Below are 26,368 nucleotides of genomic sequence, written 5' to 3' on the forward strand. Positions count from 1 at the left end.
ACCCCAAAACCCAATACCACCCTGAACCCTAAAATCACCCCCCTGGAGCCCCAAAACCCATACCCACCCTGAACCTTAAATTACCCCTGGCACCCCAGAAACCATACCCATGCTGAACCATAAATTCCCCCTTGCCCCCCAAAATTCAAACCCACCCTGAACCTTAAAATTACACCAGGCACCCCAAAACCCATACCCATGCTGAACCATAAAGTCCCATCTGGCACCCCATAACCCATACCCACCATGAACCCTAAAATAGCCCCCTGACATCCCAAACCCACACCTGCCCTAAACCCTAAAATTACCCCATGCACTATAAAACCCACACCCACCCTGAACCTTGAAATTACCCCTGGCACCCCAAACCCCATACCCATGCTGAACCTTAAATGCCCCCCGGCAACCCATAACCCACACCCTCCCTGAACCATAAATTCCCCACTGGCACCCCATAACCCATACCCACCCTGAACCCTAAAGTAGCCCCCTGACATCCCAAAACCCACACCTGCTCTAAACCCTAAAATTACCCCTGGCACTATAAAACACATACCCTCGCTGAACCCTAAAATTAATCCCATGGCACCCCAAAACCCACACCCACCCTGTACCTTAAAATTACCCCTGGCACCCCAAACCGCATACCCATGCTGAACCATAAATTCCCCCCCGGCACCCCATAACCCATACCCACCCTGAATCATAAATACCCCGCTGGCACCCCATAACCCATACCCACCCTGAACCCTAAACTTGCCCCCTGACACCCCAAAACCCACACCTGCCCTGAACCCTAAAATTACCCCTGGCACACCAAAACACATACCCATGCTGAACCCTAAAATGTCCCCTGGCACCCCATACCCACCCTGAATCATAAATTCCCCGCTGGCACCCCATAACCCATACCCACCCTGAACCCTAAAATTGCCCCCTGACACCCCAAAACCCACACCTGCCCTGAACCCTAAAATTACCCCTGGCACCCCAAAACCCATACCTACCCTGAACCCTAAAATTGCCCCCTGGCACCCCAAAACCCATACCCGCTCAGAACCCTAAAATTACCCCCTGGCACCCCAATCCGTAACCCACCCGTAACCCACCCTGAACCATAAAATTACTCACTGGCACCCTAAAACCCACACCCACCCTGAACTCTAAAATTACCCACAAGCACCCCAAAAAAAATGAACACTACAAACTTACACTACATTTGCATATTTGGAGGGGACTGTCCTCTTTGGCGTTTCTATGTATGTAAGTCAAGAACAACATTCACAGTAACCTAGATATGCAGGCAGAAGGTAATGCTGTGCTGAAAAATGCATTAAAGTTAATGAAACTTACAAAAAAAACTGCTGCCTGCTCCTCTGATACTATACTGTGGAGTCTGGCTGATCAGCAGCACTGTGTCCTGGCATCCAGCCCCTCCCGAAGGTCTCACTGTGAAGATCAATGTGGGTCAAATGCACAGACAGCAGGGGGAAAGGGATGGCCAGTGCAGGTGAAGCTTTTCCTTTGTAAATTAATTCCTGCTGGCGTCATAGGGTTTGCTGTCTGTGCACTTGTATGGAATACACATCTATACAAGTGCACAGACAGCACACCCTGGGCTAAGATGCCAGCAGAAATTCCTTTACAAAGGAAAAGCATCACCTTAACTGGCCATCCCTTTCCCCCTGCTGTGCACTTCACACCCCATGCTCACAACCCATCAAGTGCTTAGGTGAAATCCCTGCCTTCAGGCAAGGATTTCACCTCTGCGCCACTCTAAAGGAAACACAAGAGGTGGGGGCAGGGGGGTTCACTCGCTGAAACTGTTCAGAGGCTCGCTGTCTGGCTCGGGCTGCTGGGCCTCAGAAAGCATTTAAAAAATCACATTCTCGGATCGGATGCGCATCCTTCTTGCACCATTTCAGTGCGTGTAATCTTAGCCCGGGCAGAGGAGGCGACGGGGGGGCTGAAGCCCGGTGAGCCCAATGGGTGTTGCGCGCCTGGTGGTGGTGTACGTGTGCATGGAACCTACTTGCAATCAGACGTGTTGGTTGTCACCAGAATGCCTCGTTACTGCTGCCGGTAATGCTGCCGGATGCTAGGACGTGAAGAGCACACCACTCACTTGAGTCGGGTCCAGCAACTTTTTGAATATCCGACCTCACTTCCTTTCAGAGGAGGATGCGAGGTCACAGCCACGACACACATAACCACTGCCCGGGTCTCCATACTATTGGGCAGTGAGTCAGTGTTCATCTTTCTTTTCCCTCTCGCCAGCAGTTAAGTCACCCGTGTTTCAGCTCAGTTTGATTCTGGTGGTTAAGTGACACCGCGGGAGCATTTCTTCATCGCTCCAGCGGTACTTAGTAATCGTCTCGGGCGGCATCAATGCTGTAGCGGCTGGGAGCCGACAGAGGGCGCACTAACAGCGCGTGTGCCCCTTGTCTCGTTGCAACGCGAGGGAAGCGCTATTGTCTGTTTTCCAATACTGCCAAACGTGCGTCTGTACAGGGGTCTGTACTACTATTTAAACAGCCTGACGCCCGCTGTTATGCTGGTCAGTAACCTTGTTTAAAGTTCCCATTGCATCATCAAGTAGAGCGACCCTCCCGTTGTGACCTAGAGCCCATTCTCCCGCCCATAGCTTTATTGGCTGTTTTGTCGGGCCATGCCCAGGCTAGTGACACCCAGTACAACCAGGGTGAGTCAGCCCCAGAGCATCAGCCCGAATATAGCACTCAGCGCTTTAAATCCTAGACTGTTCCAGTCAACAAACCAAAGAGTCTTAGGCATGATAAAGGAATTAATAGTTGTATATATTTCAACCCTGAGGCTTGTTATACCTTGTTGTGCCCCACCCAGCCCCCTGATCCCCCCCGAACCGCATTCCTGAGCCTTATGCCAAGGACATGACATCCACGCCACGAGGGTGCGGTATTTAAATGAATGCAGCCAGCAGGGGTAAAAAGAGTAAATATTGTAGCACTAAGCAGCAGCGCCACGGGAGCAGCAGAGCCGGCGCTCAGGCGTCACTCTTCTTCACCAGGAGTCGGGAGACATCCAGAACAACAGTCAGTGAGGTAATAAATAGCATGCGAATAAATGTGACATGCAGTAGACACGTAGACCCGGCCCTGATAGGTAAGTGCCGGTGCTAAGCACCAGAAAGCACCGGCACAATTAGCAAAGCAACCCGCTTCTCCCTACGTACCGGCGACCTTAGGCCTGCTGCTTCAGCTGCGGGGGGCGCGCGCAGCCGTGAACGGCGGCTGCGCGCGAGCACTGGCACGCAATCTGAGAGGCAGAGACGGCACGCGACTGGGGCAAGCCGGTGTGTCCTGTTGAAAGAGGGTGCCCCTCCTTAGGAGCTCGGTGACTTGTTTGGGGCCTGTTGACGACTGTGCACCTGCCCGTCCTTGTGCAAGACAGTCTGTCCAGTGCTCACCCTCATTTGGCGAACGTCACCATGGAGCGCAAAGACACGACACGCCGAGACGAGGTAAGAAGGGGGGGGGTGTCTCTGTGTGTGCGTGCGCATGCGCTGCGGCGAGGGGGGGATGTTCTGTATGTGTGTGTGTGTAAGTGTGTGTATGTGCGGCGAGGGGGGGGTCTGTATGTGTGTGCGTGCATGTGAGTCTGCTTCCAAGGAGCCATGGGAGACAGGAATCGCGCGCGACCTGATCCCAGTTCCAAGGTTGCGCGTGCACCTCACTTGTCTGTCTCCCTTGACTCCTTGAAAGCCAGAATGATTGCAATAGAGTCTCGGAACGACAGATTGCTTCGCAATCTGTTCGCAGTTCCGAGACCTAAAAAGGATCAGCATCCATGTGTGACAGTACAAATGCGTTGTGAGCAGAGCAAGAATTGATCCTTGCATCTCATATTTCTATTACACCAATAAATAGAAAGTTTGTTTTAAAGATATGCCGACCTTTTACCTAAAAGGGATCTGTGTACCAGGCACAGCTCACTTCCTAATAGGAAGCCAGTTCAGTGATCTGAGAATGGGTTCTGAGGAAGTACGGGGTAGGAGCTTGAGAACAAGATGGGCTGCAGGATTCTGAAACACTAGTAGTCTTGACAAGAGCGATTCATTAGCTGCTACCATTAGGCCATTTGCGTAGTCTAAGCGTCTAACTACAAGAGCCTGTGTGAGGGGTTTTCTTGTATCTAGAGGCAGCCATTGGAATACTCTTCTCAACATGTGCATTATCCCAAAACAGGTGCTAGATGTAGCTTTCACCTGCTCTCTCATTGTAGGCCGTCGTCCATTAGATTTCCAGCCAACCCCTTTGGGTTGAGGAGGGCTGCCTGATTTGGATGGCCCCCAATCACCCGACCGGTATTCATGGGCCTTGCTAAACAGCACAATTTCTGATATATCTCAGTTGAGCTGTAGGCAATTAGTGGACATCCAGGAAGCCATTTTCCTCATACGTTCCCTGAATTTTGGTTTAATAGAATCAGGGCTAGGGCCCATGTAATGATTAATTGTGTGTCATCTGCATATGAGATGACACCAAAACCACCGGACCTTACTACTCGAGCCAAAAGAGCCATATAGATGTTAAAGAGTGCAGGGCTCAATGAAGAGCCCTGGGGAACTCCTTTACCCTGTGACATGACCCGAGATGTGAAGGGACCTAGATTGATAGTCTGAGTAGGATTGCTGTGGAAGCTCTGAAGCCAACCGAGGGATTTACCTCTGACATCAATCTCAGAAAGCCTTTGAATCATGATGGAGTGTGAGATGGTGTTGAAGCCAGCCGAGAGACCAGGCAGCACAAGCACCAGGATGGCTGGACAGCCCTCAATAAGGGAGAGTCTTATGGTATCAAGAACCCCTATCAGCGCTGTTTCCGTACTGTGTAAAGCTATGAACCCAGGTTGTGAGGGGTCCAGAAGAGTATTAGATTCCAACTGCACTCTACACCACGGCACTCTACATCACTGCACTCTATGCCACTGCACATTACACCACTGCACTCTACGACACTCTACTCTACAGCTCTGCATTCTACTTTGTACCACTCAACTGTACGCCACTCTCCTGTATGCTACACCACTGCACTCTACACCACATTGCTATATTCCACTGCAGTCTATGACACTTCACTCTACACCACTCTACTCCACTCTGTGCCACTTTACTTCACTCCACTCTATGCAATTGCACTCTAAACCACTGAAATCTACACTGTATGACTCTACTCTATGCCCCTGCACTCTACTCCACTGCACTCTATGCCAATCTACTCTGCACCACTGTACTTTACGCCACTTCACTCTAGGCCATTTTACTCCACTCCACTGCACTGCACTTCACTCTACGATAGCCCACTCCACGATACTCCTCTCCATGATGCTCTACTCCATTAAACTCTGCTCCAGTGACACTTTACTCCACTCTTTGCTACTCCACTCTACAGCACTCTAATGCACTCTACGCAATTCTACAACACTACTCCGCTCTTTCTCTTTATGCCACTCCATGCCACTCTACTCCACTCCATTCTATGACAATCGACTCCGCTGTACACCACTCCACTCCACTCTATGCCACTCCATTCTATGACAATCGACTCCGCTGTACACCACTCTACTCCACTCTATGCAGCACCCTCTACGCCACTTCACTCTGCTCTACACCACTACATGACACTTAATGCCATTCCACTCTATGACACTCCACTCTACTCAACTCTGACACTGTGCTCCACTCTACACCACTCAACTCTATGCCCTTCCAATCTACAACACTCTGCTTCCTCCACAACACTCCACAGCATTGTATGCTATCCCATGACATTTCACTTCACTCCTCTCCATGTCACTGAACTCTACTGTACACTAGTCCACACTCCTCTACGCCACTCCACTTTAACCTTTTACGACACTCCACTCCACACCACTCTCCCTCACCCTACTAACTTTTACCAATGCTGAACAGCATCCATTCTGGTGTACAATATTGCTAAAACATATTGACACAGCTAATAGCTGTTTTCTAGGAGAGACCTATTGGCTTTGACAAAGCTTGTGCTTTTTAATCTAATCACAATAAAAAAAATTAACCAAATAAAACTACGATTTAAAAGGAATATGAGGTGTAAGTGATCTATACAGAAAACTGGAATTACATTTTTTTTTAACAGATGGGCGAGTACTTCTGTGACAAACAGAAAACCCGTCATTATTCTCACTCTTTTGACAGACCTTCTTAGATATTCCACCATCATCCTTACTATTTTCAAGCACCATACCAAGATTCTTTGCTTTTGCCACCCTCTCAACATTCCACCAATTCCGTCCTTGACTCTAACAGCATTCCCACACACTCTGACAATGGTCATGGACTGACCACATTTCGTGTACCCTTTTTTAGTGCGAATCTGATTTTGATCTGTACAATGTCACCCACTTTAAAAGAAAAAATATGTGCTCTTCTAGAATCAGATAAATCCTTCTGAATTTTTTGTATTATCTACATTATTCTAGACTAGACTATCAACATCATTGAATACCCCTTGTTTAACCCACTTGGACGTCCAGCCTGGGCAATTTATAGATGAAGGTTTGCGTCCTCTTAATAATTCAAAAGCTAATACTTTAGTAGTGGAATGAGGTGTTGTGCAGTTTTGTTTGTTTGTGATATTCCATAGTACACACTCAACCACCACCTGACTCATATGCTCAGCTAAACCATTTGTTTGAGAATGGTAAAGTGAACTCCTAAGGTGTTTGGCATCTCCCTGCCGGAACTGTTCATTTGCAAGCTAGACACCATTAGTGGATGTTGATAAGGATGGAAAATCTTCTCTTTCTTCAGTATTTAAGCTTCATTTTTAGATTGTGGTTTTCCCAAGAAGCAAACTTACAGCCACTTTAAATACTAATCAATTAAAAATAACGTAGAATGTGAATGACCAATGAGGGAATTAAAAAGCCAATTAAATCATCGCCCACCTTTTCCCACGGTTTAGATGGAAGCTCAATAGGTTGCAAGGGAGGAGTTCTAACTTTCATTCCCTTCTCACAACTGTCATTCATCTGCTCATCCATATGACTATCCATGCTGGGCCGCCAGAACACTTCTTGAACCCTATCAAGATGACCTTCATAAGCACCTTTGATAATCCTGTGTTGTAAACTCTCTGGAGGTACACATGTTTCTCCTTGAATAAGAATGCCACCTTCAACTGAAAGATTTTTTACAAGCTTGACAAATGATCCACAAGAATAAATTACACTAGCTCTCTAGGCCAGCTATCCATGACAAATCTTTTGACCTGGAATAATAACAAATCTATAGATAACTCTTCTCTCCACTAGCTCTTGGTAACAGCACACACATCTTCCAAATCAATGGCAGCAATAAAACAACTATCATAGTCTTCATCTACAACTTCTATAGCCTGATTATCAGATGGTAATCAGCTCAGACATTCCTACTTCCCATTTTACAGGAAATGTCAAAAATGTACTGTAATAGTGTAGTGCAATACTGGGCTATTCATGGTGGGTGATCTTTGATTGTATCACCTTACAGAATAGTAACTAATGGATTATAATCCGTGTTTATCAAAAACAAGTTGCCCCATACATATGGATTAAATTTCCTTATGGTCCACCAACATGTTAGTAACTCTTTTTCAGTGACAGAAACATTGATTTTGGCACCCTTTAAGATGCGCAAGTTATATCCTAAATTGTTTCCAACTCCATCCTTGACGTCTGTCAATATTGCTTCTAAATCAACGCTTCTAGCATCCGCTGTGATAATGTACTGCAGTTTTGTATCATGGGGTTGAAGGATCATTGATCCCACCATTTGTGACTTAATCCATTCAAAAGCTTCTTGGCACAATTTGTCGCCGTTAAAGATAAAATAATTTTTAAAGGTTTCACATGTGAAGCATAGTTGGCAATAAACCATGAGTAGAATGCACATAGACCAATACCTGATTTCAGACCTGCTTTATCTGAATGTGGTAAAATGCCTCAATAAAGCATTAACAAACCCTGGTCCTGGTTTTACCCCATTCTCAGGCATAACTTAAATACCTGACAATTTTCTACTATCAACATAATGCCATGTTCCTGCATGATACTTAAAACCGTTCCAAGAACATAATTGTTTTCTTCTCTAGTGGCAGCATATATCAGAACATCATCTTGAAAAACGTTTCTCCCTTGACTCCTCTAAAAACAATTGAAACACGACCCGCTGGAATAGAGCAGCTGCTGAAGTCAAACAAAATGGCATTCTGCAGTACTGTAATGTACAAAATGGAGACACTAATGCTAGACTCTGGACCAAGCACGACCTGGTGGAACAGTACAGCTACATCAAGTTTGGAAAGCAACTTAGACACCCCCTATCCTGGTTAATAGTTCATTTATCTTTGGAATCACCCTATATGGGTCTATATAAGCTCCAGCAATCTACACACACTCTCTCAGCTTACCATTTTTCTTGAATGCAATTACTAACAGAGACACCCACAAAGAGGGTTCAATAATACCCTTATCACAGAGACCATTGAGTTCCTTTTCTAAGTCCTTCCTGACACTAAATGGTACACCTCTTACTTTGTGATGAACTGATATGATTCCCTCTTTTACTCTTAGCTTGTAAGTAAAACCCTTAATGAAACATATTTTTTGAGAATACTGAGGGAAAGTGTTTAACTTGATCTTCAGTGAAGTTGTTGGATTACAAAGCAGATATTTGGGGCCAGATATACGACACTTCCAATTTGCGAGTCACAAATTGCGTTGTTTTGTGACTCACACTTTGCGACTCGCAATTGGAATTCACTACAGTGTCTCAGACACTGATGGGGATTCCTAATGGGGTAGCAAATTGCCTGCCTCATTAATATTCATGAGGCAGATGCCTATTGCGACCCCTTTGGGAATGGCTAGCACTCCCAGGGATTGTGGCCTGCTAGGGTCTGCAGACCACCATGTCTGTGGCAGAATTTTTAAATAAAGCAGTTTTTTCTGAAATGCAGCCCAAAAGAAAAATTGAACGTTACTGTTTCATGTTTTAAGAGGTGGCAATGGTCCGTGGGACCACTGCCTGCTCTCAATAAATATTTTCACTGCCAGTCACAAAGGGGAAGGTGTTCCCTGGGGACCCATTCCCACTGGTGAGTGGCTTACCACCCATTTGTAATGGATGTTAAACTGGAAGTGTTTTGCGGCTGCAAAACAATCTTACATTGAAGTGCAAGTCGCTATTAGGAAGGGATGCCCTTGGCACGCCCCTTCCTAGTAGCGAGTCGTATACCCTATTTTGGGAGTCAGTAATAGGTTACCGACTCGCAAAATAGGGTTTGTAAATAGCGCAGACATTTTTTGCTGTCGCAAACGGGCTGATTTCCCGTTTGCAACTGCAAAAAACGGTTGTACATCTGGCCCTTGATCCCTAGTATCTGGTCTCAACACCGTTGAGAATAGTCTTTGGTGGAATCATTCAAGAATGGACAGCCCTTTAATCACACCATGAATTTTACACAAAACTTTCACTGCCCCTAAACTCTAAAATGTCTTCACAATACCCAGCCAATACAATGTTATTTCTTTCAAAAGAAACAGGTGATATTTTCAAATGGTTCAAGAGGCCTATCATCCAATGCTTCTTTAAATAGTTCCTGTGTGATCATTGTGATCCTAGCTTCTGAATTGATTTCTGTGTTATTGTATGAGAATTTTGGGAACTTTGGTAATAATCTTTATGCAAAGTTCTCCAAATTAAACAAATTATAGAAGCATAATTTAAACTTTGGCTTGGCCTAATTGATGCATAGTGGTGTAGAAGCATGTATGGGTGTGGTAACATGAGATTTCATGCTTGAATAGGTAACTGAGAGAATACATAGAAAAATGAGTGGTGAGTGGAAGAGTGTGCATATGTCTGAATTTGTTTATTAAGTATATTGTGCACTAAATGGAATGATCTGCATCTAGATGAGAAAGAGAAGGGATGTCAATTAACGTGAGTCAGAATGACCAGAACATCCACCTTTTACAAAGTCTTTCAATAGTTAAACATGTTTATTTCCACATAGATTGTTAACACGGTCTAGTCCCATGGTGTAGCGCCCAATACAGAAACTCTCCTGTCACCAAAAATGTATGCTTGGTCAAGCATATAATTAACATGATTCTAAACCATGAATATATTTACAGAGGGCTAAGATTTTAAAGTTCACCCTGAAGTTCATTGTGAGCCAACATATCCGTCTGACATCTTCACCGTGCTCCACCCCACCAAGTCTTCCAATGCATAGATATTGCCAGTCCTCCCAGTTCAATGTTGCACTGTCCTCTATTCTGCTGCCCTGGTGGCCTGCTGTCAGGACACCTCTCTGTACTGCCTGAGCTGTCGGGTGTCTTTTGCATTCACAGGTGCCCACACACCCGTATGTATAGCTCAACGTACCCAAAGCAAAAGAATGTGAGGCTAATTTTGTATCGGGAAGAGAGAGCCACCAATGTAGTCAATCCTGCATTTAGCAGGGCCGTCAATCAATCATTCAATCGAGGTGCTGATTTTATCGCTTTGGGTTATGGTGGACAGGCTCGTCAGTTGGCCTCCCATCCACAAAATCTTACCATCACCCAGGCTGTGTTGAGTGTGTCTCAGAAGTGTACCTTAGAGCCAGCATTTCAAGCAGCAGTGCTGCTCCTGTGTGAAGTGCAAAAACCACAGTTGATGGACAGAATGCAGAACAATGTCATACATTCACCCCAGTACAGAGATCTGGGCCTAAATCCATCGTTTTTTTGCACTCCACACCACCCCAGTTCAGACATGTCCATATGCAAATCAGCCTTGACCCTGTGCCTCAAGGAACAGTCCATCCCGAACTGCCAAGCCATGTCTTTCCTGGACTGGCTATCAGCCGTCTTCAGCCAGGATAGCTTGACCCCAGTGGTGTGGAGAGCATGGGACTCACGTCTGAGCATACCCAGCCCACTCGGGGTGACAAATGCAAAAACAACAGTTGATGGACAGAATGCAGAACAATGTCATACATTCACCCCAGTATGCATCGTTTTGCACTCCACACCACCCCAGACTCCGCCCACTGATTCAATCTTCGGTTATTCCCGCCCCCTGATTCTCCACCCACAGTTCTCCTACTTTTTTTTCCCCACTTCGACCACTGCCCCGCCCAGACCAGGGGTAGCCCACCCATATCTCTCCCGTCCCACTATTGCCCAGCACAGATCCATCCTGCTGCGCTTCCGCCTGAACCTTATTCCCTTGATGCTTCGGTTCCCAGAGAAGAAATTCAAACGCGCAGCCCTGAGTCCGTGTGCCCGTGTGGCAGCCACGCGCCCCAGTCGGATCTAGTATTGTTCTGCAAGTTTTATCAAACTGAAAGAGAAGCTTTTATTCTCCCATTTCTAAGGCGCCATAAAGTCGGGTGGCACTGTCTTTTTAAAGGCTCTCTCTGACCCTTTTGTTTGTTTTTCGGTAGCATCTTTTTTGTGGGCTTCTATGGCAAAGAGAAAGGTGAGGGGTCTGTCGCTTTAAATTATTGTAACTTTGTACAAAATGCATTTGTATTAAGTGACCCTGGTCCAAGAGACGCCTAAAGCCCAAAAATATTTATAATGTTTCTGTGGTTTTAATATTATTTGTTTGATTATGGCCTATTTGATGAAATTGTGCTTTTGTGGTCTGTTTGTATATAGATCGATTACATATTTAATTATTATTGAACTAGTACAGACACACTGCGTGTTTTGCAAGGTGTGGAGGTTGCATGGATTTGAGCTTCCGGCTGCCACGTTTCTGGTATTTTCAGGGAAATCAAACCCTTCTTACCGGATCATAAAAAAGCAAAGTGCTAAAAACAGGGGCCACGAGACGCTGACCTGCCAGCCCAGCCCTCCTGGCACTGCCAGCCAAGCCCTTCTGGCACTGCCAGGGTGCCCCATCGGCCAGGCCGGCCCTGTGAACAGGACGTGCCCGGCAGCAGTCGCCTCTCCCCTTCTGCAAACACGTCCCTGCGCAGGGCACCCCGGATCTGACGCCACCCACCGGACGGGCGCACTGCCTACAAAGGTCACACCCAGTGCCTGACACACCCGCTGATCACACACTCCCCAGCACAGTGCTCCTCCACGGGGAGGACACGCCCCCTCAGTGCACACATCCGTCCGGCGGACACGCCCCCTCACTGCACATACCTGAGCCCTAGGTATGGGCTCCGACAGGGACACCCTCTCCCTCTCTCCCTCTCCGCATTCCTCGCCTGCGTCTCCGGCACTCTCGCACCCTGGGCTTCGCCACGCACTCGCTCTGTTCTGTCTTCCTCCCGTGTCTACCCTTTCACGCTCACTTCCTTCCTAAGTCTTCCCTCCTTCTGGGTTTTCTTCACACACGCACGCAGAGCACGTGCCGCACGCGCAGCAGCAGGCAAGCATCCCTCACTCCAAGGATACGAAACCCGCCTGCGGCGCAAGATTCCCTGACACAGAGAGGGTCCGACCAATGCGCCACACCTCACCTCCCCCCAGGCGCACGGAGCAGGCACGACTGTCACACATTGATGGGACACAGGGATGTCACAAAACGCCGCCCTGCAGCTCTCCCTCGCACAGACCGCCCGCAGCTGTGCAAGCTTCCCTCACACACAGCACAGGCCTCCAAGCGTCCCTCACACATAGCAAGGACGTGCAAGGTTCCCTCACACACAGCACGGGCCTGCAAGCTTTCCTCACACACAGCATGGGCCTGTAAGATTCCCTCACACACAGCACAGGAGTGCAAGCTTCCTCCACACTCAGAAGAGGCACTGCATCTACAGTAGCAGTGCAGACTTCCAGTACATACACCGCACGTGCGCATACCATGTAAAGCAGGCCAAGAGGCCACTCACTCAGAGTGAGTACTCCCAGCACAGGCTGCAGCAGTGCAAACTACACTCACACAGAACAGGCACCACACAAGCAACCTCACATGACCTGTCAGAATGCACCATCGCGCTCATGGTATGCACATTCATTCCAAGGCCTCTCAGTCGAGACTGTCAGAATGTGTCCTCTCTTTTGAAAGGCTTAACCCAACATTCTTCAAAACATCTCATCTCTTGGACCTCTCAACTACACTCTCTGGTAAGTGACTGCCTCCTGGCCTTTCGCGAAATCATTGTTTGATTTACTGTTTTTGGGGTTACACCATTGCTTAATTTGCGCTGGTGGTTTCTGGTGCTCGGCCCCGGCGCTTGTGATAGTCTGCCGCAAAGTGGCGCTGTGTGGCTAATTAAGAGATGACCACATCAACAGATAATTAATAATACAATATACATTAAAAGTGACTATTACCTCCCGCCCAAGCCATTCTTATAGCTTTGGGGACCGGAAATAGTCTGAATTGTCGCACTTGTGTGATGGTTAGTAGTTGTGTTGTTGTTATAATTGCAGCACAGCAGGGGCAATGTGTGGTGCAAACCTCAGTGGCCTCCTGGCATGAGCCCTGGCACTTTTTTTTTTTACATATTAAAAGCAAACGTTTAATCTGAAGGTTGGGGGGCTTTGCATTTAAATACGAGCATACTCCGCGTTCCACCTCTGACTGGCTGAACTACTGCGACAGGAGCCTCCGTCTCAGATGTTTTTCTCACCGGATATTGGCGGCCAAAATACACCGTCTGTTATCTCTTCAACCAAACGTTGAGCTTCATTACTCTCAAAATGTGCCCCTGGACTCCACCGGTGACCCGCGAAGGGGGAGACGGGGGACTCTGATTGTTGAAGACCTTTGAGGGGGCGCGTCTTTTGCTGCCAGAGTCTCGTGTACAGTGATGCTGACGTCAGCTCTTGACACTGCCCGGATCCTGCCTGTGAAGAGAGGAATGAAGTCACGATGTCACCTTTCTTCGTGAACCTGCCCAAGGCAAGTGACTATCTTGCAAGTTGCACCCACCCCCGCCCACAGGTGGACCCACAAGGTTAACACGAGAGGGCCATGCCCCCCCCCCCCAAGCCACCTGCTCTGTCCAGCTGTTAGAAACCATTAGCAGCGCTTCCTAACAATATGAATTTCGGAGGATATTGTACTGTGAACCCCCTGATTATGTGAAGCTCGCATTCATTTTTTGATTGCTTTGTTGAAAAATTGAGTGATTTCTCACCTATTTTGTAAACAAATATTCTGTCCTGCAGCCCAGTTTGGTATACACTGCGCCAATCACTGCAGGTTTGGGCTTCTGTATGTTAGTCTATTTTACCGGATATTTCTATAGCGCAGTATTCGGCAATTGCTTGCCTCCAGGCGCTTTACGTGAATGTTCCTAAACATTGCGGTGGGTTGGTGGCTTTGGGGTGTGAGCTATGATCATGGAGGTGTCCTGTGTGACCTTTCGACCTGATCCCTGTGAATGGTGTCAGTGCCAGAGGTCGGTTGTCTCTCCATGGAAGCCCCCAATAGAGCTAGGGTCTTAAGGGTCTTGGGGGTAACTTGTGTCATATAGGGCAGTGTTGTGTGTGGGTGAAATATGACTCGTGTCTTCTGAGGCTATCTAGGAGGTTGAGTTTAGGGTTCTCTTTAGTGCAGGGGTCCTCAAAGCACCTCCTGGGGGGGGGCGCTTGACCCTCTGACCTTTACACGCGGCCCTTGGGCTGCTGTTTGCGTCACTTAGCACTGACAGTCCGAAAACTGTTAAACCAGAAATGTATTTACACATTAACTACAGGAAAAGGAACAGAAGCAAATGAGGTGTCCGGCACCACTTATCTTTAGAAACACCTTATGTCTTATATACATTGTGCAACTAACAAGTACATATACGATAAAGCCGCTTCAAAACTCAGAAACGTGTATTTCATTGACACATACAGAAGCGTTTCACCGGGGTGCACGAGATTAGATCTCTGCATTGAAAGACATTTATTGAATGTGATGTCTCAAACATGAACATAGATACAGTCATGCCTTCCTCGACCTGACCACAACATCTTTAGTTAACCAGGAGGTAAGTCAGGAGTTTTGTTCACGCTCTGTGTGGCTTAGGTATTTATTATACATGGAATAACATTATCATTTTTTAAACCAAAGACAAAAGGTTTTGAATAGCAGACATCCTGAACGCATGTATTTCAAAGTGTTTACATATGTGATAACAAAGAAAAAAGCCGCATTGTGAAATAAAACAGTTGTCTAGAATCAAACAATTCGGTCAAAGTGGAGAAGCCGGGATTGATTCTAGATTTTCTGGTTTCACATTTAGGAATTCCAGCACTAGATGGGTAACCCTTTGCCTCTCTCATTTTACATCAGAAGTTAACACTCTGGGGCTTTTACACGCCCCTTGCGCCGCCGGTGCGTCACTGTTTGGGACGCACCTATGGTGCATTTTCCCTCCCAATATGTACAAGGACAGGAAAAACCACCCTGCATGGCTTTTCCTGTCCTTGTAAATACGGCCCCTTTACATGCAGCATTTTGCGTGGAAGGGGCGTTCCATGGGTATTGCTGTGGGCGTACCCACGCAACACCCATGGAACCAGACACATGGCCAGGTTTACGAGAAACCTGGAAATGCGTCTGAATGGGACGCCCTTGGCACGCCCCTTCCTAATAGCCAGTTGCAAACCCTATTTTGCGAGTCGATAATAGGTTACCGACTCGAAAAATAGGGTTCTAAATAGGGCAAAACTATTTCGCGGTCGCAAACTGTCCGATTTCCTGTTTGCAACCGCAAAAAAACGGTCGCACATCTGGCCCTATTTGTGCTGGCCATAGAGCCGCGTCACTTGGGAGGGAGTTCTGCTGATTGAAGTCTGATTCAGGAGTCTACAAAATAGAGTCAAGTCTCTGAATTTGGATTTTGCAGCAAAATGTGGTTTTGTGTTATTTCTCATGACTTTTTTTTTTTTACCCGAGAGCACACCTTGGTAAAGAAATCTCATGAGATACCAGCAGGAGACCCAGTCACCTGCTGGTATCCTGCAAGACTTTTATGCAAGGAGTGCCCAAAAAGTTATGGGGAATTATGTAATGCGACATTTCATTAAATGTTGCAAAATTTAGCATAATGCAGAATTTTTGCAAATTTTGCTTGGGTAAGTACAATTTTGGTCAAACCGTGCCTGATTCTGCATTATAAACATTCTAGAGAATATCTTTGCTGCACCAGGCACAAGAGATCCGTCTAACTTTAGATATGTTTCCTGGCCAAACCATTACTAGGAGATGAACGTTGTGTAGACTGTGTCACCCAAAGCCAATCTGTTTGAACCTTTAGTGGGATCTGTGTGAACCAGCAGTTGCTCTGCTCGCATATATTACGGAGAACGCTGCACCCTGGATGCCATCAATATATGCTGGGGATTGCATTTTGTGGGACTATTTTGTAATGTTTGCTTCTGTGGTGTGCCTGGGTTAGATGTATCTCGTGTTGACTTGATGCACCACGGTGTGTATTCACTGTGGCAATGTGTATAGGGCATTATATATTATTATTACATTCTCAAAAAGAGGTTGCAAATTGTGCACTGACTTTTTTGAAAATTGAATAGCAATTTGCGAACCTACTAACGTTTGAATAGGTCAGTTCACCCAATACCAAGCCTCAGGGTGTCGCAGAAGACCTGCCTCATTAATATTCATTAGGCACATCACAAGTTGTGACTCCTTGTGATTGCCTGTGGGACACCGTGGGTCCAGTCCTGGGCCGTTCCATATTGGCACTTGTAGATTCAGTTTTAACACTGTGTTAGGAGCACGGCTTCTTTTATGCTTGCGGGTCACCACAAGTCTTTCTCCTGGGCTTGAGCAGTGGACCTCGAGGCAGTGGGGGAACCGGGTTCGAGTCTTGGCAGCGACGCTCAACATCCTGTGATTCTGGGCAAATCATTTAATCTCCCCGTGCCTCACAAAAATGAATGTGTCCTTCTGTAACAAAACTGGTGCTCATGTAAAGCGCTCTGATATCTGAGGTCTCGGGTCTAGTTCACGCTATATACAACTCTAAAATAATAATAATTATAATTTAAGAAGTCAGAGCTCTCATTGTGTTTGTCCAGTTGGTTCAATGGAGAGATCTCTAGCCCCCCACTCTCTCTTCACTGAAGCGCCACCTTTTAGTTGACTGAAAGAGACCCAGCTGAATGATCGCCTCCGCCAGGAGTGCAGCTATGCTGCAGAGACAGGGATATAAGAACCTGCATCACTTACCAGTGTGGCTGGCAGCTGTGGTCGTACAGACGGGTAGCGGTGGTCCTAGAGACGGTTAGCGGTGGTCCTAGAGTGGGGCAGCGGGGGTCCTAGAGTGGGGGAGCGGTGGTCCTAGAGTGGGGCAGCTGTGGTCCTAGAGTGGGGCAGCGGTGGTCCTAGAGACGGTTAGCGGTGGTCCTAGAGTGGGGCAGCGGGGGTCCTAGAGTGGGGGAGCGGTGGTCCTAGTGTGGGGAAGCTGTGGTCCTAGAGTGGGGCAGCGGTGGTCCTAGAGACGGGCAGCGGTGGTCCTAGAGTGGGGCAGCTGTGGTCCTAGAGTGGGGCAGCTGTGGTCCTAGAGTGGGGCAGCTTTGGTCCTAGAGACGGGTAGCGGTGGTCCTAGAGTGGGGCAGCTGTGGTCCTAGAGTGGGGCAGCTGTGGTCCTAGAGTGGGGCAGCTGTGGTCCTAGAGTGGGGCAGTTGTGGTCCTAGAGTGGGGCAACTGTAGTCCTAGAGTGGGGCAGCTGTGGCCCTAGAGTGGGGCAGCGGTGGTCCTAGAGTGGGACAGCTGTGGTCCTAGAGTGGGGCAGCGGTGGTCCTAGAGACGGGCAGCGGTGGTCCTAGAGTGGGACAGCTGTGGTCCTAGAGTGGGGCAGCGGTGGTCCTAGAGTGGGGCAGCGGTGGTCCTAGAGACGGGCAGCGGTGGTCCTAGAGTGGGGCAGCTGTGGTCCTAGAGTGGGGCAGCTGTGGTCCTAGAGTGGGGCAGCTGTGGTCCTAGAGTGGGGCAGTTGTGGTCCTAGAGTGGGGAAACTGTGGTCCTAGAGTGGGGCAGCTGTGGTCCTAGAGTGGGGCAGAAGTCCTAGAGTGGGGCAGCTGTGGTCCTAGAGTGGGGCAGCTGTGGTCCTAGAGTGGGGCAGCAGTGGTCCTAGAGTGGGGCAGAAGTCCTAGAGTGGGGCAGCTGTGGTCCTAGAGTGGGGCAGCTGTGGTCCTAGAGTGGGGCAGCGGTGGTCCTAGAGTGGGACAGCTGTGGTCCTAGAGACGGGCAGCTGTGGTCCTAGAGTGGGGCAGCTGTGGTCGTAGAGACGGGCAGCTGTGGTCCTAGAGTGGACCAGCGGTCCTAAAGTGGGCCAGCGGTCCTAGAGTGGGGCAGCTGTGGTCCTATAGTGGGGCAGCTGTGGTCCTAGAGTGGGGCAGCGATCCTAGAGTGTGGCAGCTGTGGTCCTAGTGAAAAACTGGGTTTTAGAACCCAGCGGGGCCAGGGGCACGCCCAAAGTCTTCAGGTTCACCTGTCATAGAATACAGAGACACAGGATACTTCTTGGTGGCGTCAAAGATCGAATTTATTGGCTGCAACCAGGAACAGAAGTCCACGAAGTACAACACAGGTATATTCGTCGGAGACTGCTCAAATTTGTAAGGCAAGACATCCTCTTTTATCCTAGAAATCACATTCTGGACAAACACCCACTATTTACAATTTGTCCAATCATAGGTATTATTACAAAAGGTATCGCATGACGACAAGCCTACTTTTCAGTTGTCCGGCCCACCATTAATTACACAGGAAAGCCCAATATTCCTTCTTGCACAAGCCGGACAAACCCATAATAAAAGACCACAACCCATATCATAAAAGAGGCCATAAAGAAAGAAACAGAAACAGATAAGAAGTAGGATAAGGGGTGTGTGTGTGCATACCAAACTTTACAATGTCCTGTGCTCTGATCCTCAATCTGGATCAGCTATCGGGCAAGGAACTGGCTTAGCAAGGTCAGCTTCAGGCAACGAGGTCAGTTCACTCGGTTCATCCAAAAGTTAGCACAAACTCGAGCCAACGTGTACGTGTACTGGAGACTCGTTCGGCCGCAGTCATCGGCCTATGTGAGGGCAACCACAAAACGGCTGCCATGCACAAAATGGAACCCAAGGTTCAGAACGGAATCCCTAATTACATAGTGAATCTGTCGGTCCGACATAGCGAAATCACTCGTACTTGCCGTACTCACTAGTTACGGTTCGCTACTATCAAATTCGTAACGAAACCATGACATTTATAAAACGGGTTCAGAATTCACGGAACCTCAGTCCCTCCTTTTGCCCTTACATAGGAAATCACTCAGTCTGTGTCTGAATCAATGTCAATATTCATCAGATCATCAATATGCTGCTGAAGCATCATCCTATTACTCAGTACTTCTCTCGAGACAGGTCTCCTTACACACGTAGTAGCACAGAGGCCACATATAGCAGGAGCACACTGTACACAGAGACAAAACGAGAAAAGAATTGCTAAAGCCATCCCAATGATCATCAGAATCTTCCATCCCCAAGTGGATAACAGTTCCCCAAACCATCCAGTCAACAACCAGTCTCCTTCGTCCACATGTATAGACTCGGAGACCTTATGTAGCTTAGAAATGGCCTGGTATACTGTAGGAGCACTGTCTGGTATGAAAACGCAGCAACTCGACTGGATCAATTTACATACTCCACCTCCATCTGCAAGTATGAAGTCTAAAACCATACGATTTTGTAATGTCATAAGGCGATCCAATTGAAGCTCAGCAGTCAAATTACTAAGCCATAGGTCCCCAAAATGGTAGGAAACCCTTGAGAAAGTCTCCCCCTTCTTGTCCCGTGGTATCTTCCTGATCGAAGACACCTCTAACAACTCTAGTTCTGTGGTAATCTGCGGCTGCAGTATACGTAGGGGGTAACAAATACGCAACATAACAGGTTCCCGAAAAATAAGGAGGCAACCATGTATATGCTCTGTCATAGCAAACAAAGTATGTGCCCTTAGCTGCTAAAAACTGTGGGGAAGTCTGGGACGCAAAGACATACGTCCGAGTACAAACACTCTTCCCCAACTGAGCTCTCGGATTCTTGCCACTACCTTGCAGACAAAAATGACCACGATGGGGTACAATCCAAATCGGAGGTGACCTCTTTCGTCGCTGCTTTTCACTCAGACTAACACTATATCCAGTCACGTTCCATCCGATATAAGCTAAAGCCTCATCCTTAGGAATAGTCTCATATGTATCGATATCTCTGATCATATCCATTATTCCCTTCACTAAGGCACTATTACTCGAGTTATCTTTCATGGAATGCAGGGGATAGACTTCGTTGGCATAAATAAACATCGTCTGATATGCCCATACAGACCCATTGTAACTGAATGGCAGAACCAAATAGGGAATAATTCTATCCGTAGTATGTGGCCTAAGACCACACACCCAACAATTTGTTGTGTTCACTACTAACTGGTGTTGATGCAGAAGTTGTACAAAGGAATTATTAATAAACTCTGATCTTCTAATTATTTCATGTTCGGGTAAAGTATGGAAAGAATGCAAAGAAGTAGTAGTAGGAAAAGGCATAGGTTGTGAGGTGGGTGCAAACGTCAATTGAGTAGCGAAAACCATCCAACCCACCAGAGACAACGTCATGCTAAGAAACACCAGAAAACACATTATTAGAAAACATTTGCTTCAAATCAATTTACACAATTTTGTCTTAAAGTCCATTTCTGCAACAGCTCTCTCAATCTCAAAAAACTCCATCCTTGGCGGGAGGAGCCAAGATGGCGACCGGAGCGGACGGGTAGATTCCCGGCTCCGCCAGCCCTTGTTTGCCGTGCAATTATCCTGACTTCGATCCGGGCGCACTTGCGGTGGATTGTAGGTGAAACGGCGCTGATCCCGGCGGTGCTTCTCTGGAACCCCTACCCGCCCGGCGACCGAAGATATCCGTCTCCTGCTCCTGGTCCTGGACCCCGCCTGCGAGAGCTCCTCCTGTTGTGCCTTGGAGACCGACTGCCGGCCGGAGTGCTCCGCCGGCACTGGTTGCTGTAACACCGGCGTTACCCTTGTCCCGGGCCCGGCCACACGAGAGGACGAGAGACGGCGTGGAAACAGGGCGATACTGGTCGCACTGCTGCTCCCATCGCAGCGGCGCCATTGCTCGATACTGCAGGTACGGGAAGAAGACTGTCCGGCCATTTTGGGTCGTACCTCCCGCATGACTCTTTGTCTTGTCAGCGGATACCACCGAAGGGCGCCTCACAGGGGTGACATGACTTTTGGACGCAGTGAGTGGTGCTTAACTAACGGCTGAGGGGTGTTACGCCGGTGCTCTTTCTACTCTGGTGACCGTCGCCTGGCCGGTCACAGTGGCTGTGGGCGCCGCCATGTCGGGCGGGGATATTTGCTTGCCCCTACTGGTGACCGGTGCTGCCCTGCCTACGGGAGAGCCCGAAACCCGAGGGATCCCCCTGGGACACGAGGCCCGGGGGTTACAGTCTGCTATCTCCCTTGGCGCCGTCCTGCGAGCCCTGCGGGACCTCCGTACAGAAGTCCGCAACTGCCACCGGGAATTGGGAGACAGTCTGGAGCACACTACATCTACGCTGCGGTGGGGCACTCCTGATCTGGTACCCGGTTGCTGCCTGCCAAAACTCGCACTGTGTGGGGCGCCGGCGCTTTCTCCTGCCTGCTGCACGGCTGGACTCGCTGCTTTTTCCACCGACGCCCAGGGCCACCAGCCAGACGCCTCTACTCGAGATACTTTGTTTCCCCGCCCGGCATTGTGTGCAACATTGTGGCCGGATCCTACACTGCTTTTGCCTCGAGAACTGTCTGCTACGCTACAGTTGCCTTTTCCTCCTGCGCTGTGCCATTTGCCTAGTTGGTGTATTGCATCGTGTACTTTTGGTGCTCTTGTGGAACAGACTGTGGCTTGGGACGGGAACCCTGCTGACTCATCGGGGCCATTTTGGGTTTTCTTCATGTTGTCGTCCTTCCTCTCGCTGCTCTACTCCTTTGTTGTGTGGGGGGTGGGCCGCCTCTGGGGAGCGCGTCTGGGGGAGTGTCCTCGGTCGGGCCAGGGCTAGACTGTTTTTCTGTGGTTGGGGGCTGGGCGGGTGGACTAGGGTTTGGGACTGTATCCTGTTTAGTTCAGTGACCGCTGTTCCATAATACTGCGCTCCTGTATTGTTTTAATATCTGCTGTGTATCCTGCATCAGGGGTGGAAGATATATTGGGGGCTGGCGGAGACCGGGTAGCCTGACATTAATGCTCCTCCCCTCCATTTCCTTGTCTTTGAGAGTGAAGATTAGGGCGTCCTTTTCTCTCTCTCTATAACAGATGGCGCGTTTTTCTTTCTTCTTCTTCCTTCTTCTTTCTTCTAAATTTCGGGTTTATGGGGCGACAGACACACTGCTGGGGGGGGGGGGGCAGGCCGTAGCCTCCGCATGCGTGTAGGGTGGGGGGTTAGTAGTTAGAACTTCGACATTATTTCTACGGAAGTCTTCTTTTATTCCTATTTTTTATTTTCACTTTTGGTCTGGGTCCATGTCTAGTTTACTGGGGGCTAGGTAGCGGCGGGAATTGAGTGGCGCGTGCGAGGGGGTCTTCTACTTGACTCTGAGGACGGCTGCCTTACGACCCGGGGGGAACATGTTGGTTGATGTAAAACTCCTGTGTATATGCTTGCAACTATGGGTATGCTCCTCCCGCATGGATCCTTCTTTATTTTCTTTTATACTATTTGGACAGTACGACTTGTTTTAATATTTGCATTAAGAAAACTTTTAAAATTAACCTTCATTGATTCTGGGACGTGGTATTGCAGTACTTGTTATGTACTTTTATTGCTTGCTTAACTGAGGTGTGATATTACGCCGTCGTACTGTTGCACTTGTGCTCAACTTTTTTCGTGGCCGGCCGACTGGTTGTAGGCCCGTACTTGTACTGATTCATTGCACAATAAAGGTTTTCAAAAATTAAAAAAAAAAAAAAAAAAACTCCATCCTTTAACCGTGCTGTTTGCGGCAGTTGGTTTTCTTCGCTCAGGTGTACGTCTGTAGGTCCAGGGAACGCCCTAGAACAAACCAGAACCGTCGACCTTGCATCTGCACGGCTTGACACTCCAAGTCTTGATACCGCGACCCTACAGCTGAACCCGGATGGCGGTTCGAAAAAGAAAAATAGAACAAAACAGCTTTTCGGATGAGAGAGTGCAGTTTTCAAAAACAAAAAGGGAATTATTTCTTTATTAGTCCATTGTTTCTTGGTCGCAAATTATAGCGGCCTTTACCAGGCACTGTCTGATCTCGAAACAACAACTCAGGCTCAGTAGTGTCCAATCTCAAAGGCAGAGGCACAGCTGCTTGCAAAATATCGTCATCCTCTCGCTCAGACCTTGTCCCAACCAAACATGCATCACTAAACGGCATGAATTTTGGCACTCTATCTGTCTCTGAATCACCAACACCTTCACGGATCCACTGGTCATACGGCAGAGGTAAAGGCACCCTCTTACAATGTATGCCGTGGATCCAGTTCTCCTTGCCGTGGACTCTTACTGCAGTTCGTGTTGATAAAAGCACTTGGTGTGGTCCAGTCCAACGGGGCTGATCGTTCTTGGTCCGATGAAAATTACGCACTAAAACCCAATCACCAGGACTAATGACATGTCCTGGATCTTCAGATGCTTGTGGAAGGTTATCATGAACCTGTTGATGTAAGACATGCAATTTAACCATCAGGTCATACAAGTAATCAATCAACACACGATATTCAATATCACTAAACTTCGTTGGTCTCGGCACTCCCCACACGTTAGCCGGGCGGCCAAACACAAGCTCATACGGACTAAGGCCTATTCGGGAATGCACTGTAGTTCTAGTTGACAAAAGTGCCAACGGCAACGCATCAGGCCATTGGAGACCAGAACTCGCCTGAATCTTGGCTAACTTCAGCTTCAAAGTGCCATTATAGCATTCACCTAAACCAGCCGATTGGGGGTGATTCGCAGCATGGAATTTCTGCCTGATGCCCAAACCCTCACACACTCTCTTCATAATCTGGTCCACAAACTCACTTCCATTATCACTCCACACCATCCTTGGCAAACCAAACCTAGGGAAAAATTCCCTGAGCAAGACTTTAGCTGTGGATAAGGCAGTATTATCTTTTAGGGGGTAAGCCTCTACCCATCTTGAAATGGCACAGACAACCACAAGGACGTATTTCAAATTGTTACATCTCTCCATGTGGATAAAATCCAATTGCAACACCTCGAACGGATACGTCGGAGGCGCAAAGTGACCAGCTGGAGTTGGGGTTCCCTTGCCAGGATTATACATCAGACAAACCATGCAATTCTTGACCAGATTCACCACACACTTAGGAATTCCAGTGAAGAACCGGGTTTTAGAACCCAGCGGCGCCAGGGGCACACCCAAAGTCTTCGGGTTCACCTGTCTTAGAATACAGAGACACGGGATACTTCTCGGTGACGTCAAAAATCACATTCATTGGCTGCAACCAGGAACAGAAGTCTACGAAGTACGACACGAGTAGGTTCGTCAGAGACTGCTCAATTTTCGTAAGGCGAGACATCGTCTTTTATGCTAAAAATCACATTCCGGACAAACTCCCACTACTTACAATTTGTCCTATCATAAGCATCATTACAAGAGGTATCACATGACGGCAAACCCACTTTTCAGTTGACCAGCCCACCATCAATTACACAGAAAAGCCCAACATTCTTTCTCGAACAGGCCGGACAAACCCATAATAAAAGACCACAACCCATATCATAAAGAAGCCATAAAAGAAGGAACAGAAGCAGATGAGAAGTAGGATAAGGGGTGTGTGCGTGCATACCAAACTTTACAATCTCCTGTGCTCTGATCCTTAATCTTGATCAGCTACCGGGCAAGGAACTGGCTTAGCAAGGTCAGCTTCAGGCAACGGGGTCAGTTCATTTGGGTCATCTAGGAGTCAGCACAAACTCGAGCTAACGTGTACGTGTCCTAAAGACTCGTTCGGCCGTAATCATCGGCCTATGTGAGGGCAACCACAAAATGGCTGCCATACACAAAATGGAACCCGAGGGTTCAGAACGAAATCCCTAAAATAAATGTAAATGTAAATGTGGGTGTACTTGTAAAGCGCTCTGTGACTCCAAGGAGTATCCTGGCGCTGAAGACCGCTGGGGAACCCGTCCTGGTTTTCCCTGTGAGATGGTCCCTTTCTGGGTATCTCCAAGGTGAAACCAGGCATCCCCGGCATCTGTGGGGGGCCGTTGTAGAGATGAGGCAAGCTTAATGCCCAGAGTTGCCGGGTGTGTTGCCTGGTTCGAGTAGGCACCGAGGCGAGAATTATCGTGTCCATTTGACCCTGGTCCACGACCCTGCCACGTCCGGGATTGAACCCTGGTCCCGGGCCGTTCTCTGCTTACGGGTCTGCCGCCTCTAACCAGTGAGCCACACCACTCCAAAATACTTAGTGAATCCATCGATCTAACATGATGAAAACACTCGTACTTGCCGCACTCACTAGTTGCGGTTTGCTACTATTAAATTCGTAACGAAACCATGACCTTTATGAAACGGGTTCAGAATTCACGGAACCTCAGTACCTCCTTTTGCCCTTACATAGGCAATAACCTAAACTCACGTCAGTCTGAATCCAGGTCTATACTCATCAGATCATCAAGATGCTGCTGGAGCATAATCCTATTACTCAGTATCTCTCTCGAGACAGGTCTCCTTGCACACGTAGTAGCACAAAGGCCACATATAGCAGGAGCACACTGTACACAAAGACAGAACAGAAAAAGAATCGCTAAAACCATCTCAATGATCATCAGAATCTTCCATCCCCAAGAGGATAACAATCCCCCAAACCATCCCATCAACTACCAATCTCCTTCGTCTACATGTACAGACTCGGAGATCTTATGTAGCTTGGAAATGGCCTGGTACACTGTAGGAGCATTGTCTGGAATGAAAACGCAGCAGCTCGATTGGATCAATTTGCATACCCCTCCTCTATCTGCAAGTATGACATCTAACGCAACACGATTCTGCAACGTCATAAGACAATCCGATTGGAGCTCAGCAGTCAAATTACTAAGGGCACCGGCAGTCTCAACTACGGTGGACTCAACCACCCTCGTCAATTGCCGTATGTTCCTACTGTTAGCCATAGGTCCCCAAAACGGTAGGAAACCCCTGAGAAAGTCTCCCACTTCTTGTCCTGCAGTATCTTCTTTACTGAAGACACCTCTAACTACTCTCGTTCTGTGGTAATCTGCGGCTGCAGTATACGTAGGGGGCAACAGATACGAAACATAACATGTTCCCGAAAAATCAGGGGGCAACCATGTATATGC

The sequence above is a fragment of the Lissotriton vulgaris genome, chromosome 2_1, assembly GCF_964263255.1.
Source record: "Lissotriton vulgaris chromosome 2_1, aLisVul1.2, whole genome shotgun sequence".
NCBI classification, from domain to species: Eukaryota; Metazoa; Chordata; class Amphibia; order Caudata; family Salamandridae; genus Lissotriton; species Lissotriton vulgaris.